Raw genomic sequence first — 17,038 nt, 5'->3', positions numbered from 1 at the left:
AAGTAGACATACCCATATCTACTTAAGTCATCAGTGAGGGTGAGAACATAACGATAGCCATCGCGAGCCTCAACGCTCATTGGACCGCACACATCAGTATGTATGATTTCCAACAAGTTGGTTGCTCGCTCCATTGTTCCGGAGAACGGAGTCTTGGTCATCTTGCCCATGAGGCATGGTTCGCATGTGTCAAATGATTCATAATCAAGAGACTCCAAAAGTCCATCTGCATGGAGCTTCTTCATGCGTTTGACACCAATGTGACCAAGGCGGCAATGGCACAAGTATGTGGGACTATCATTATTAACCTTACATCTTTTGGTGCTCACACTATGAATATGTGTAACATCACGTTTGAGATTCAATAAGAATAAACCATTGACCAGCGGGGCATGACCATAAAACATATTTCTCAAATAAATAGAACAACCATTATTCTCGGATTTAAATGAGTAGCCATCTCGCATTAAACGAGATCTAGATACAATGTCCATGCTCAAAGTTGGTACTAAATAACAATTATTGAGGTTTAAAACTAATCCTGTAGGTAAATGTAGAGGTAGCGTGCCGACGGCGATCACATCGACCTTGGAACCATTCCCGACGTGCATCATCACCTCGTCCTTCGCCAGTCTCTGCTTATTCTGCAGCTCCTGTTTTGAGTTACAAATATGAGCAACCACACCGGTATCAAATACCCAGGAGCTACTACGAGTACTGGTAAGGTACACATCCATAACATGTACATCACATATAGCTTTAGTGTTGTCGGCCTTCTTGTCCGCTAAGTACTTGGGGAAATTCCGCTTCCAGTGACCATTCCCCTTGCAATAAAAGCACTGAGTCTCAGGCTTGGGTCCATCCTTTGGCTTCTTCTCGGCAACTGATTTACCGGGCGCGGCAACTCCCTTGTCGTCCTTCTTGAAGTTCTTCTTACCCTTGCCTTTCTTGAAACTAGTGGTTTTATTGACCATCAACACTTGATGTTCCTTTTTGATCTCCACCTCCGCTGATTTCAGCATTGAATATTACTCAGGAATGGACTTCTCCATCCCTTGCATATTGTAGTTCATCACAAAGCTCTTGTAGCTAGATGGGAGCGACTGGAGGATCCTATCAATGACCGAGTCATCTGGGAGATTAACTCCCAACTGAGACAAACGGTTGTGTAACCCGGACATGGTGAGTATGTGCTCACTGACAGAACTATTTTCCTCCATCTTACAACTGTAGAACTTGTCGGAGACTTCATATCTCTCGACCCGGTCATGAGCTTGGAAAACCATTTTCAGCTCTTGGAACATCTCATATGCTCTGTGCTGCTCAAAACGCTTTTGGAGCCCTAGTTCTAAGCTGTAAAGCATGCCGCACTGAACCAGGGAGTAATCATCACTACGCGACTGCCAGGCATTCATAACATCTTGAGTTGCTGGGAAAATGGGTGCTTCACCTAGCGGTGCTTCTAGGACATATGCTTTCTTGGCAGCTATGAGGATGATCCTCAAGTTTCGGACCCAGTCCGTATAGTTGCTACCATCGTCTTTCAGCTTGGTTTTCTCTAGGAATGTGTTGAAGTTGAGGGCAACATTAGCGTGGGCCATTTGATCTACAAGACATATTGCAAAGTTTTTTAGACTAAGTTCATGATAATTAAGTTCATCTAATCAAATTATTTAATGAACTCCCACTTAGATAGACATCCCTCTAGTCATCTAAGTGATACATGATCCGAGTCAACTAGGCCGTGTCCGATCATCACGTGAGACGGACTAGTCATCATCTGTGAACATCTTCATGTTGATCGTATCTACTATACGACTCATGTTCGACCTTTCGGTCTCTTGTGTTCCGAGGCCATGTCTATACATGCTAGGCTCGTAAAGTCAACCTAAGTGGTTTGCATGTGTAAATCTGTCTTACACCCGTTGTATGCGAACGTTAGAATCTATCACACCCAATCATCACGTGGTGCTTCGAAACAATGAACTTTCGCAACGGTGCACAGTTAGGGGGAACACTTTTTTGAAATTTTAATGAGGGATCATCTTATTTATGCTACCATCGTTCTAAGCAAATAAGATGTAAAAACATGATAAACATCACATGCAATCAAATAGTAACATGATATGGCCAATATCATTTTGCTCCTTTTGATCTCCATCTTCGAGGCGCCATGATCATCATCGTCACCGGCATGACACCATGATCTCCATCATCGTGTCTTCATGAAGTTGTCTCGCCAACTGTTACTTCTACTACTATGGCTAACAGTTAGCAATAAAGTAAAGTAATTACATGGTGTTTTCATTGACACGCAGGTCATACAATAAATTAAGACAACTCCTATGGCTCCTGCCGGTTGTCATACTCATCGACATGCAAGTCGTGATTCCTATTACAAGAACATGATCAATCTCATGCATCACATATATCATTCATCACATCCTTTGGCCATATCACATCACACGGCATATGCTGCAAGAACAAGTTAGAGGTCCTCTAATTGTTGTTGCAAGTTTTTTTTACGTGGCTGCTATAGGTTTCTAGCAAGAAAGTTTCTTACCTACGCCAAAACCACAACATGATATGCCAATTGCTACTTACCCTTCATAAGGACCCTTTTCATCGAATCCGATCCAACTAAAGTGGGTGAGACAGACACCCGCTAGCCACCTTATGCAACTAGTGCATGTCAGTCGGCGGAACCTGTCTCACGTAAGCGTACGTGTAAGGTCGGTCCGGGCCGCTTCATCCCACGATGCCGCCGAATCAAGATAAGACTAGTAACAACAAGTAAATTGACAAAATCGAGGCACACAACAACTTGTGTTCTACTCGTGCATAGAAACTACGCATAGACCTAGCTCTTATACCACTATTGGGGATCGTTTCAGAAATTAAAATTTTTCTACGCATCACCAAGATCAATCTATGGAGAGACTAGCAATGAGAGAGAGGGGGGTGTATCTTCATACCCTTGAAGATCGCGATGCGGAAGCGTTACAAGAACGCGGTTAGAGGAGTCGTACACGTAGCGATTCAGATCACGGTCGATTCCGATCTAAGCGCCGAACAATGGCACCTCTACGTTCAACACACGTGCAGCCCGGTGACGTCTCCCACGCCTTGATCCAGCAAAGAGGAGGGAGAGGTTGGGGAAGAAAACTCCAGTAGCAGCACGACGGCGTGGTGGTGGTGGAGCAGCGGTTCTCCGGCACGGCTTCACCAAGCTCAACGGAGGAGGAGGGGGTGTTGGAGAGGGGAAGGGCTGCGCCTTGGATGATGTGTTGCTGCCCTCCCTCCCCCCCCCCCTCTATTTATAGGGTGAAGGTGGAAGGGGGTCGGCCCCTCTAGATGAGATTTAGAGGGGGCGGCAGCCAAGGGGAGGGGGCTTGCCCCCCAAGCCAAGGGGCGCCCCCTTTAGGGTTTTCCCCAAACCCTAGGCGCATGGGCCCTAAGGGGGATGGCGCCCAGCCCACTTAGGGGCTGGTTCCCTTCCACATACAGCCCATAGGGCCCTCCGGGGCAGGTAGACACTCCCGGTGGACCCCCGGAACCCCTTCGGTGGTCCTGGTACAATACCGGCAAACCCCCGAATACTTCCGGTGACCATATGATGACTTCCCATATATAAATCTTCACCTCCGGACCATTCCGAAACTCCTCATGACGCCCGGGATCTCATCCGGGACTCCAAACAACATTCGATAACCACATACTATTTCCCATAACAACTCTAGCATCACCGAACCTTAAGTGTGTAGACCCTACGGGTTCAGGAATCATGCAGACATGACCGAGACAGCTATCCGGCCACTAACCAACAGTAGGATCTGGATACCCATGTTGGCTCCCACATGTTCCATGATGATCTCATCGAATGAACCACGATGTCAAGGATTCAAGCAATCCCGTATACAATTCCCTTTGTCAATCGGTACGTTACTTGCCCAAGATTCGATCGTCGGTATCCCAATACCTCGTTCAATCTCGTTACCGGCAAGTAACTTTACTCGTTTCATAATGCATGATCCCGTGACCAACTACTTAGTCACATTGAGCTCATTATGATGATGCATTACCGAGTGGGCCCAGAGATACCTCTCCGTCATACGGAGTGACAAATCCCAGTCTCGATTCGTGCCAACCCAACAGACACTTTCGAAGATACCTGTAATGCACCTTTATAGACACCCAGTTACATTGTGATGTTTGGTACACCCAAAGCATTCCTACGGTGTCTGGGAGTTACACAATCTCATGGTCTAAGGAAATGATAGTTGACATTAGAAAAGCTTTAGCAAACAAACTACACGATCTTGTGCTATGCTTAGGATTGGGTCTTGTCCATCACATCATTCTCCTAATGATGTGATCCCGTTATCAATGACATACAATGTCCATAGTCAGGAAACCATGACCATTTGTTGATCAACGAGCTAGTCAACTAGAGGCTTACTAGGGACATGTTGTGGTCTATGTATTCACACATGTATTACGGTTTCCGGTTAATACAATTATAGCATGAACAATAGACAATTATCATGAACAAGGAAATATAATAATAACCATTTTATTATTGCCTCTAGGGCATATTTCCAACACAGCCATCTGGCTTGATTGAAGCCAGCGCAGCGGCTTGCTCGCTCGTGAGTCACGCTCAGGCCAGCCTGCCAACCTGTGCGGAGGCCAGTGCGGCGTCTGGCCCGTTCGGCGGAGCGGCGGCCAACTCGCTCATCACCGACGCCACCGACGAACATGCATCAGTACTCTTTGAAGTAATGTTCAGGAAAAATAATGATTTGAGGGGGAATAACAGGATAGAAGGTCAGATGTGGGTCCCTCATGTGAATGGTCAAACAAAATGTGTTGGTTTAAGCCGCCTCGTCAGCACGAACGTGTGGGCCAACCCTGTCATAAATGGGTTTAAACGAACCTAATCAGTACTAGGTAGTAGTTTTTGGTGTGGATTAAGAAATTTTGGGTATGTTTTTGCTATTTTTTGTACAATAGATTCTTCCTAGGGCTAGTTGAAAGTGGTAGTTTTTTGTTAAATACTCTACATATTGTAAGTAGGAGTGAAAGTTAAGCTTTGGAAGCCAATAAGCAAGGCTAGTTACATAGTGCATATGTGTACATGATTGAAAGTAAATATCAACCATGAGTGACTAACATCCTGATGGAAAACTCGAAACTATGGAAATACTAGGATTTTTTTGCATGGTTGGAAATACTAGCGATGTTCATGTGCGTTGCAACGAATCATAATTAGAATAATACTTATTCACAAACACTATACAAAACACTCTAATTTTGATATACATATATCACTAGAGATATATTATGTTTCAATTAGATATATTCCTTGGGCTGTTTTGGCGAGGTCAGGGAGGGATGTGGTTGGTTTTAAGATACTAATTATGTTTTTTTCTACAAATTGGTAGACAAGTGGGATGTTGGTGAGAAAAGGCAACAACTTACGTCACAGTCGTTAGATGTAGATCTAATGGTCAGAAACGATGGATGGCAGACACACCATCATCACCAACTTAGTCTTCTGTAGGAGTACTAGCAAGATCCGTGCATTGCACGGAACATCAAGATGCATTTTTTATAAAACACTTATTGTGATTGACCCATGCGGGAGTATTCCCATGTGTAAAAACTAATGATATCTCGAGAAATAGGGGATAAGGTGAAGAGGAGTGGGGCGTGGTGGTGATTGGTGGTCGGACTGAGCGGAGGCACGGGGATTGACGACGCCGACAGCGGCCACCAGGCCAGTTTGTTCCAGAGGCTTCCTTTCTTAATTGCTCAACAATGAGATTGTTGGAGATAAGGATGAACAAGGGAAGGCCTTGTCTGCAAATGTGGAGAGGGGTGCGGGTATCTTTTAGTTTAATTTCCATCCGTTAGATATAGATCGGACGATCTATATTGCAAGATGGCACGCGTACCATCATCACCAACTCGGTTTTTTATAAGGGAAGAAATATAAGTATGGAGATACAAACGTATTATCGATACTTGTTTCCGTAAACTAGCATCTACATTCTATTCAACACCTCAGCATGTGGGGCCTTAGCATAATGACTTCTCGACTGTGTAAAACAAATCTTTTCACGTCGCCGATAAGGAGGGGGTGACAGCGGCGCGCTTTTTGGCTTGCTCTAGTCCTAGTAGTCATACTATGTGGTCTAAGCACATGTAGATTTATTCTTTTTCACGTCTCGTGTTCGCCGTACGGCCACGACTGTTGATGAATAGACGGTAAGTTATTCACGGGGAAACCCTTGTTGAGTGTGTTTGTGTGTGTGTGTGTGAGAGAGAGAGAGAGTGCGTGTGTGATATGTCTAGAGACTGAGGCAATAATAACAGATTCTTTGTGTCTGTGTGTGTGGAGGATAGAGATAGACATGTACATGGGGCTTTGTGTTGTTTAACTTGGAGACACAAATACATAATTAGAGAGTGTGAGTGTGTGAGATACACATGCGGACATGGGGAGAGATGAGGATCCAGATAAATGGGTGTTTGTGCGTTTCTGTGTGTGTTTGTGCGCGCGTTTGTGTGTGAGAGGGAGTGTGTGTATGTGGATTAGAGAGACCACTAATGATCTAAACCTAGTATAAGGGAAGGAGGAATGGTGTGACATGTGTAGTAGCGGGATAGCATGGGTGTGGGTGGGGGAGCAGACTATTTGGAAGAGACATCGAGTGTGTGTGGGAGAGGGGTGTGAGAGCGAGAGAGAGAGCTAGCGACGGAGAGAGAGAGAGGAAGAGAGGGGGCGAGAGAGGGGTCGTTTGTGTCCATAAATGATGTATAGATAGGGAGACAATGTTGATGTTGTTCGAAATTGGCCTATGTACGGAGATGCAAGGGAAGCGAGTCATCGTGTGTGTGATAGGGACTTCATGAGAGATCAAGAATAGATGGTGTAGAGAAAAATGTGTGAGATCGAGAACAATGATAAATTAGGGAGCTATGGAAAGAGTCACGACATATATGTATACAGGGAAGGAGCTGGGGCGGGTCCGCATGTGGGACAGATAGAAAGAGGAGAGTGGTAGTAGTTCAGTGGCAACACCGCCGGAGAGCAGTCTGAGCACAGATATTATAGTTCTTGAGGCTCTACTAGAGGTAGAAAGAGATGGTGTGGCTGCCATGAATGAGGTAATCTTTATCTTGAGGCTGGAAATTATGGAATTAGTGGCATGCATTATGCAAGCAAACCAAGAATTGGAGGAAGTAAGAATGTTGCATTTGAAGACGGAGGAGGTCCTGCTATTTCTGCTATCTGAAGCCCAGGGTAATCCCGGTTCTTATTTACATACCAGTTGAAATTGTCATTAGATTATTGTATTTGCATGTTGTGTCATGTCTCTGAATGGACTATGTTGTAAGACCCCCTATGTTGTCCATGTGTTGTAATGATCCGAATTTTTTAGGCGAGGTAATCCTCAGTACATGTATGATTGACATAAGGTGAACTGTTTTTCTTGTGAGCATATTGTATTGGATGAAATAACTGTTTGACTCAAAGTGTATCCAACCTACTGAATTCAAAGATCGCGACATTTCTAAATCATAATCATATATAAAGGTGGAATAAATCTTTGTTGTGGTTTTGAAGAAATAAATAACAAAACATAGAATTATCTGTGGATATTCATAATCGAATACAAATTGGATTTGAATTTAGTTTGCCAGGGCCCAGGGCAAATGTGAATGCTAATTCTCCAAAGTTTTGAACGAAGCGGTTAAACACCCACTATAATTTGTGGACTGCCCGAAGCAAGTATTTGCGAGATGGAAATTATTGTCTACCCCTAACACTTGACATCCTTATCGACCGGATTTACACTGCTTTCGATAGGGGTAGACTAGGAACTTCAATCAGACGTGACACGGCGGCCTCTGAGCCCATTCAGACACGGTGGGTGCCAAACATGGGCAGCAAAACACATTTGATTCAAGCTCGTCCGAAAGACATGTGTCTCTCCCTCCATTTCCCCATTCATACACGGTGGGCGGCAAAACAAACTCTCCTCGTCTGAAATCGATGTAGGTTAATATTTTAAATAGGGGCTGATGTGTAACTTCCCTCATACATGACACAACCGCCCTACCTGTCAGCCCCATTCATACACCGTGGGCGGCAAAACACTCTCTCCTCGCCCGAAATAGTTACCGGCAAATATTTGGGAGATGCGAGATTACCATCCTATCCCCAACCGACGTGATGTCTGATATTTTAAACGGGGGATAAGTTCATAACTTTCCCACATTTCAGAGAAGCGTGTACCAAAGTTTGAGATCCCTCCTCCCCTCCATTTCCCCATTCATACACCGTCGGCGCCACAACAAACTCCCCACTGTGGCCAACCTCCTCCGTCTGCCACCCCATCCTCCACCTTGCCGGAGCCGCTACCGCTACCCCGTTGTCCACTGCAAGAGATGGACGTCTCTCATCCACGACGCTGGACCATGATCCTTTCATCGCGTCCTCTCGCTTCATCGGCGTCGTCGTCCACCTTGTCGTTGCCACTCCTACGACCGCCTCGTCCATGGCAACAGGATTTATCCCCCGACCCGGCTGTCTGCCATCTAAAGTCTTCTTCCCCGCTGTCAACAGCCATCACACCCGCAGCACCCTCGACATATCAGCAGAGGCCTATATAGTGTTGCAAGAGAGTTGGTACTCTTCCATATGTGCTTAAGTTATTGATCTCACCCGGAAAATAGATCATAATTTGTTTACTGTACTTTTCTTGTTCGTACCAAATTGTAGTGGCTAGTTGAAAGCAAACATTGGTTGCGAAGTAGCTTTGTCCGGTTTGCACCTTCAGATCCGCCATGGCACGGGCACTATACTCGTAAAGCTTATGGTCCCCCCCTTTATATTCACTACCATCATCGTAGGTGCTTGGTGTCGTGCTAGCACTGCTCCTCAAGACCTCAATCCAAAGCTTACGTGTTGAAATACGAATCTGATATGATGCTCATATCACTAAATCAGAGAATGTTAAATTGGTCACCTAATGTTCCTATATTCGTTTCAAAAAGCATGTGCGCCACCCACTGGTCCAGCTAGTTCCACTTTCCTGATTTTACTCTTGATGCTTAGGGTTTTCCCCTTTTATCTACTCTACCCTGATCTGCGTAGGTGCTTTCTGTCGTACTAGCATTACTCCACCCTTCAAGCTAAACAACACAACACTCAAAATTTGAAAGCTTAGTTGTTCAAATATGATTGTGATATGATACTGATATTAGTTAACAGACACATTTAATTGGTTAGCTAAAGGCCCCACTTGAGTTTCCAAATGCATGTCGCGACATGTAGAGAGACAGCAGAATTGCATTTCTTTGTCACTTGTTGACTGTACTTTCTTGTCCATACCAAATCTTAGTTGATATTTCAATGCAAACATCGGTTGCTAACTACCCTTTGCACGGTTTGCAGCTTCAGATCTGCCATCCCACTGCCACGGTCAACACTATACTCATCATACTTATGGTTTCCCCATTTTATGATTACCATGATCAGCCTACATGGTTCGTGTCGTAATAGCACTGCTCCACCCATCAAGCTAAACAAGCTTAGTTGTACAAATTCATATATGATATTATGCTGATATTAGTAAAACTGAGAGATGTTTAATTGGTCAGCTAAATGTTCCTACTTTAGTTTCGAAATGCATGTGAGCCACATATGGAGAGATCAGAAAGAATAGTATTTCTCTGTGCACTCTAGTTCATCATGGGTGGCCAACCGACATTGTATTGAAAGACTTGTAATATCTTCAATCTGCTTGCTCTTCTGCTCTTCTTTAAGATGATCCTCTTCTCTTGCGGTCGACTAGTCAGGTCGAGTTTTTCTCCCTTAGTATATTTTGAATCTGTCAAGTCAGGTCGACTTGTTCTTCTTTACTATATGTTGAAGCTATCATCTGCAAAGTGTCATCACTTCTGGAGCTCTCATATTTTGAGTAGTAGGCCACATTATATTAGTGCACACACCAAATTACAGTATGCATGGCATCTCTTAAAAGAATTGCAGAGATAGCACAAAGGGGTTTACAGGGAGGCAGTATTGGATTAGAATCACTTCTGCATTACAAAGATAATCTCACTTGTTTTTATGTTTTTATGTTTTCATGCATGTCAGATATTGAACATTATCAAGGCGCACGAGAGGAATATTGCGGACAATCCACTGGCTAACAAACTTGGCATGGTGGAGGATGGCCTATCTTATTCACCCATCAAGGTGCTTGCTCTAACTTGGCAAGGTTGTATTGGTCGCACATATTTTGCATCTGGCCTCTTGCATTACTTCTACTTTGTTACACCATCTGCTTAGTTTAAGCATCATATATGAGTATATGCCATACCTATCCATTCTATGTACCTATTCCATGTGTCGTCATACTATGTTTTTCCAGTCAAATGTTGTTCTTTCGTAATAGATGTCCAAAAGGAAGAGGGTGAGTGCAGATCCTCAAGGAGTACAAACTAGGTATATGGAAAAGGTAGTGATACCTGTTAAATCAGACAGATCAGCAGCCACCAAAAACACATGCCCAACTGTACCACACTTTACCCCTACTCCAGTGGCCAAACCCCTATTAGAACTGCTGAGAGCCCAGCGCCAGGTACTGTCTATGATATCAATTCAAAATTTGAACTCCTAAATTTCTACATGTGCCTTACCTTCTCTCTTGTATGAAAACTAATTTCAGATGAATACCCTTGCTCAAAGGATCATACGATCGCACAACAATACTGCGCTCTGCATTGCTCTTGTCAGTACCTCTCTCCCTTCTGCCTTGTAACGATGTACTTAATGAATTGCTATTTGATTATGTATCATCAGTATGCACCTGAGCTTCATTATCCTCTGTTTCTTCCTATATTATTTGACCTATATTTACTCTTTGCAAAATGTAGAATAATGGAAACGCTTATAAAGAATTTTCTTTGGGGAATTTATTGACTTATCCTTCCATCAACATGGAGAAGGGCTTTGTCCAGCCCGTGTTAACATGTAATGTAAGTTCATCCTTCTCAAGCCTTCAAACTTTGTTCTAGTATAGATTTGGATAGGCATCATTTCCTCCACTGCTATTTGCTTTGTTGTTTACATCTGATTGGATGTTTGCAACAACTACGAGTTTCAATTTGTAGTTATAAAAACATGTTCCTTATGCAGAACAGATCCATTTATTTGCTTATATAATTGTGAAACCTGTTACGTGTCTCCTTGTTTCTCTTTCAGAGTCGTATCTCTTATGCCAGGCAGAACTTTAGGGAAGATAGTGAGCCAAACCATCTTGAGGACAGCGAGATGACCCCAAGGTCCTGTCTTGATGAAGATAGTGAGTTGAAGCTACTCACCAGCAGGTGTGAGACAACCTCTGTGCAATCGCTGCCTTAATCAGTTCGACTTCTTCAGTCTCAACTTAAAGCGGAAAGGCTTGCTTCAGCTCAGCTCCGACTTGAAATCAAAGATGCAATGAAGATGTCAGAGGACTGCCTTGCGCACTATCATGCCATACAGCTACGGGTGAAGCATCTATCATTGACACAACTGAGAACTAATCAGCTTCTTCGGCTGTTTGGGGGGCCCGACCTGGCCAAGCCTAGTGCCTTGTGAAGTGCTCTCCATTTTGTATATTCTTTTGTCAGCGCGTTTATTTGCACTGGTGGCGAACTTTGATGCCCAGTGGATGTAATTTATGTAATAGCCATGATAGCCTAGCGTAAGTTGCTTGCTTATTTATTTCCTTGTTGTCTTGTTTATTTGTTTGCTTGTAGACAGTGCAGTTCTTTTTCCGCAGTTTGCTAGTGGCCGCAATAACCTATTTTTTAAAACTAGGCCACAATAACCATGGGCTACATATTTACTGTAGTGACACTGGGCCTCCTACGGGCCGTAGAAACAATGGGCCTTCTACAGGCCGTAGAAACAATGGGCCTTCTATGGGCCGTAGAAACAATGGGCCTTCTATGGGCCGTATCATCAATGGGCCTTATATGGGCCGTATGATCGATTAGCCAAACATGGGCCAATAACAGACCACATTATGGTAGTAAATGAGCTAGAGTTGGAATCGTCCGTTCATCGGCCGACCATAACGGGTCGTTGTTAATAGGACGTATTTGATGACGTTATGAAAACGGTCCAACGTATTAACGGGCCACAAATGGGCCGACTGTAACCATGGGCTAAATTTGGCCCACAAGCAGAAAATGAGAGTAACGGGCCATAAGTGACCGAATGCTGGAAATGAGCCCAAGAATAAATGGGCCCTGAGAAGGCCGAAAGATAACATGGGCTGCAAACAGCCCAATGGATTAATGGGCCATTAATGGGTATAAAGTGACACACAATTCATTACGGGACAGTTTCACCACGGGCCGTTAATGGGCCAAGACTTACAAAGGGCCTCATATGGGCTGAAAGACATCATGGGCTATACATGGGCCGGAACTTAAAATGGGCTGGAATCATATTGGACGGCCCAGATGACGCTACTGGGCCTAATTCGGATAGGTCGTAACGGGCCCTGGGTTAGCTGGCTGTAAGTGGGCTACATGCGAACAGGCCGTTAACAGGCTTTCCATGGGCCGGCCTTTTCACAGGAATGGGCCTCTGTTGGGCCGTGCCACGTGTCGACGAATCATAGGCGCCTTCGGTCCAATGAGTGGATGACATCTGTCCCAACGGTGAGCCGACACGTGTTTCCTCCAGCCAATGATGATTTTACACGTGGAAAATCTCCATTGGTCGGGGTTGTTAACGGGTTATCAGATCCAAAACCGGACCCAATAGCTTAACGGTGTTCCGTTACGGTGGATGCCACGTGTCAGTCACCCTTGACGAAAGCACTTCTGTGGCGCGCGATTTATCGTCATGGAAGTGGACACTTCCGTGATGATAATTTTGGTAATGTCATGGAACACTTCTACGACAGCACAGGTATGACTATCTTGATTCTGTCATAAAATCGTCATGGATGTACATGCATGACAAAAAATGTGACCTACTGTGACAAACATGTATCATCATGGAAGTGTATCTTTTTGTAGTGAGTATGAGCGTCTTCCGGATTGGTGTGCGGTTTATGGCCATCTGGGTCATGTTTTCAAGGAACACGGTGACGACATCCATCCCCCGTCGGCATTGTACTACAAAGATTTAAGAGCTACATGGAACATGCGTGTAGGCGCTGGTCCTGGAGGAGTAAAAGGACGCGAACGCAGAGGTGGAAGGCGTGGTGGCCGGTCTGCTGGCCACAACGGCGATGCACAAAATCAATACAGAGAGGCAGATTCTTCTGATCATGTTGAGGCGGATACTGATTCTCTTATGGATGATGCTGACGCTAATCGCAAAAGATCCAACCAACAACATATGATAGCCCCGGGACCTCCACCTGGAGCGAAGAATCTACTAGCTTTAACAGCTTCGGATGTACCTCCAAGCCCATCCTCCAAACAGGACCCGAAGAGGTCTCGTATAACGGCGGACAAAGACAATGGAAAGAAGGGTGCAGCCCTTGAAAAACCTAGCGATGCAAAATCGGCGACCTCCCGTAGGGAGGATCGCCGGGCACAATGAATCTGTTATGTTGGAATTGTCGTGATGCGGGCAAAGCTACGACAATTTGTGAGCTTCGTGATTTAACGAAGCAATTTGCCTCGGCCGTGCTGGAAACACAGATTTCAAAAGCACGTGTCGAGAATCTAGCTGATACTTTAGGTTTTTCAAATTCTTATGTTGTTGGTAGCTCAGGCTGTAGTGGCGGCCTAGGATTGTTTTGGAATGATGCAATAAAGATTGATATTTCCGGTTATTCTGAGTATCACAGTGATGCTACTGTTTCATCTACTAGTTGGGATGACTGGAGACTTACATGTGTATATGGTGAAGCTCGGGTGGGAGAGAGATATAGAACTTGGGACACTCTGGAAGTCCCTTGTAACAACGAGCAATTTACATTGGCTTTTCATAGGCAACTTTAACGAGGTACTGCACCCCCATGAACATGTCGGTGAAGGACAAAGGAGGAAATAGAAGGTTTCCGGGATGCAATGGATGTGTGTGCACTGGCTGACATATGGTATCAGGGGAAACCTTGGACCTTTCAGAAGAAAACAGCATGTGGAGCTTACTGTTGCGTTCGTCTTGATCGGGCCATGGCAAGTTCTAAGTGGATGGCTTTGTTCCCTCATGCCACACTGTCCCACGAGAGTGGGGCAGCTTCTGACCACTGCCCAATCCGCCTTCAGCTGGAACCCAGAGCACATGCAGTGTCAGGCAAGAAGCCCTTTAGATATGAGCTCTATTGGGAGCGACATGCAGAGTTCACAGATTCCTTTCCAGGTATGTGGACGGAAGGAGCAGGAGCTCATTCAGTCTATGAGCTAAATAAAAAACTGGCAGATCTGTCGGTGTCGATCACACAGTGGAGTGGAGCCACCATAGGCCAAGTTTCAAAGCAGATTAGAGTAATGAAGAGGGAGTTGGCAAAAATGCAGAATGACCCCCAGTGAATAACTCCTTCACATGCAGAGTTAAAAACTATAGAGAAGTTAGTGGAGCTTTACCACATGGAAGAAATTTTACTAAGACAGCGTTCACGTGTTGACTGGCTGACGGATGGGGATAAAAACACCAAGTACTTCCAACGTCGGGCAAGCATGAGGCGGAGGAAAAATTAAATAAAAGCACTTCATCGGAATGATGATTCTGCAACCCAAGATCCGAGCGAGATGGCAGCAATGACGAACACCTTTTACCAAAATCTGTTTACGTCGGAAGGCACTTCGGGCATGGGGGTTGTCCTCGATGAACACCATGCTAACCTCTCCTTTCAATAGAGATGAACACCATGCTGACCTCTCCTTTCAATGGAGATGAGATAAAGCGAGCTCTGTTCCAGATGTATCCAACGAAGGCACTTGGCCCGAACGGATGCCCTGCCCACATCTTCCAACGGCATTGGGAGATATGTGGAACAGAGGTAACAGAAGTTGTTCTTCGTATCTTGCGAGGAGAAGAGAGCCTTGAGAAGGTAAATGAAACAATTCTTGTCCTCATCCCTTAGGTAAAGGATCCCACCCTACTCAGTCAATTTAGGCCTATAAGTCTTTGTAACGTTCTGTACAAGATTGCCTCGAAGGTCCTTTCAAACAGGTTGAAACAGATTTTGCCAGATATTATATCTGAAGAACAGTCGGCCTTCGTTCCTGGGAAGCTTATAACAGACAACATTATCACTGTGTATGAATGTCTGCATTTTATGAAGGGGAACAAAGCTCAACATAACCGCTTTTGTGCCGTTAAAATGGATATGATGAAGTCCTACGATCGGGTTGAGTGGGAATATTTGGAGGCAATAATGTTGAATTTGGGCTTTGCGCCCTCATGGGTTTCTTTGATCATGAGGATGGTGAACTCGGTAACTTTTACAGTTCTTTTTAATGGTGGTAAGTTGGAAAGTTTCAGGCCATCTAGGGGAATCCGTCATGGGGATCCTATTTCTCCATACCTATTTTTGCATGCAGCGAAGGGCCTTTCGTGCATCTTAAAAACAACCAATGAACCATCGCACCTCAGTGGAATTCGAGTGTCCTCATCAGCCCCGCCGGTCAGTCACTTGTTATTTGCGGATGATAGCCTGCTGTTTGTGAAAGCTAGTGTTGATGGAGCAAATGAGCTATCCTCTTTGATGGAGAGTTATTGCAATGCTTGGGCCAAAAAATCAATTTATCAAAGTCTACAGTCTATATATTTCAGCAAGGGGTGTCCAAATAATCTCAAAGCAGAGGTAAAGCATACTTTGAATATAGATAATGAAACATTGTCTGATAGATACCTTGGCATGCCTACTGATGTTGGGAGTAGCAAAAATGGTGCTTTTAAGTTCCTTAAAGATCGGGTATGGAGCAAAGTGAAAGGATGGATCGAAAAAACCCTCTCTGTTGGTGGGAAGGAAGTGTTAATAAAATCAGTGGCCCATGTTGTACCGGTTTACTCGATGTCATGTTTTAAACTCCCACACGGGCTTTGTGAACATATTAACTCACTCATTAGAAAGTTTTGGTGGGGAAGCAAGGAAGGGAAGAGGAAAGCTAGTTGGATTTCTTGGAGCACGATGACAAGGCCTAAATAGTGCGGCGGGTTAGGGTTCCGTGATATTGAGCTATTTAATCTTGCACTCGGCAAGTACTTCCCTACTAGCGACTTTTTGCAAGCAGAACTAGGCTCGGCTCCATCTCATGTATGGAGATCAATATTGGACGGGCGTGACACGCTTACCAAAGGATTGGTACAGAGGATAGGAGATGGACAAAGTACACTGATATGGCAACAGAACTGGTTACCTAGGCCGTATAATATGCGCCCCATTATGAGCAAAGTCACGAACCCTCCCCAGCTCGTGCGAGTCTTCATTCTCCCGGGGGCGGAATGGGATCAAGAGGCCATCGAAGAGATCTTCATACCAACGGATGCCGTCTCAATACAGTCGATACCACTCTGTACAAGACAGATGGATGACTTCTGGTCTTGGATTCATGAGAAAAACAGACTATTCTCAGTTCGTTCGGCCTACGGGATGTTAGTTGCAACAAAACTGAGATGTGAGGCCTGGTTAGAGGGGTGGTCTGATTCATCTAACGAGGAGGGTGAGCAGAAGGCTTGGTCTAAGCTTTGGAAGATTGATGTTCCTTCAAAGATTAAAATCTTCTTGTGGCGTCTAGCCCAACAATCAATTCCGACAGCAAACCTCCTTCATCATAGAAATATGTCTACTGTATCTTCTTGCGGACTATGTGGAGCGAAGGATTCTTGGCAACATACTCTGCTGCACTGCGCGGTTGCGAGATGTGTATGGGCTCTTCAAAACCCTGACCTCGTGGAAGATGTTAATAGCATCAGAGAGCCAGATGTGAAACTATGGGTTTTTGAACTACTGGAAGCTCTTCTGTCCAAAGATTTTAATCAGGCATTGATCAGTCCATGGGC

This window comes from Triticum dicoccoides, chromosome 1B (assembly GCF_002162155.2).
Source record: "Triticum dicoccoides isolate Atlit2015 ecotype Zavitan chromosome 1B, WEW_v2.0, whole genome shotgun sequence".
NCBI lineage: Eukaryota > Viridiplantae > Streptophyta > Magnoliopsida > Poales > Poaceae > Triticum > Triticum dicoccoides.
Note: the sequence above shows the minus strand (reverse complement) of the source record.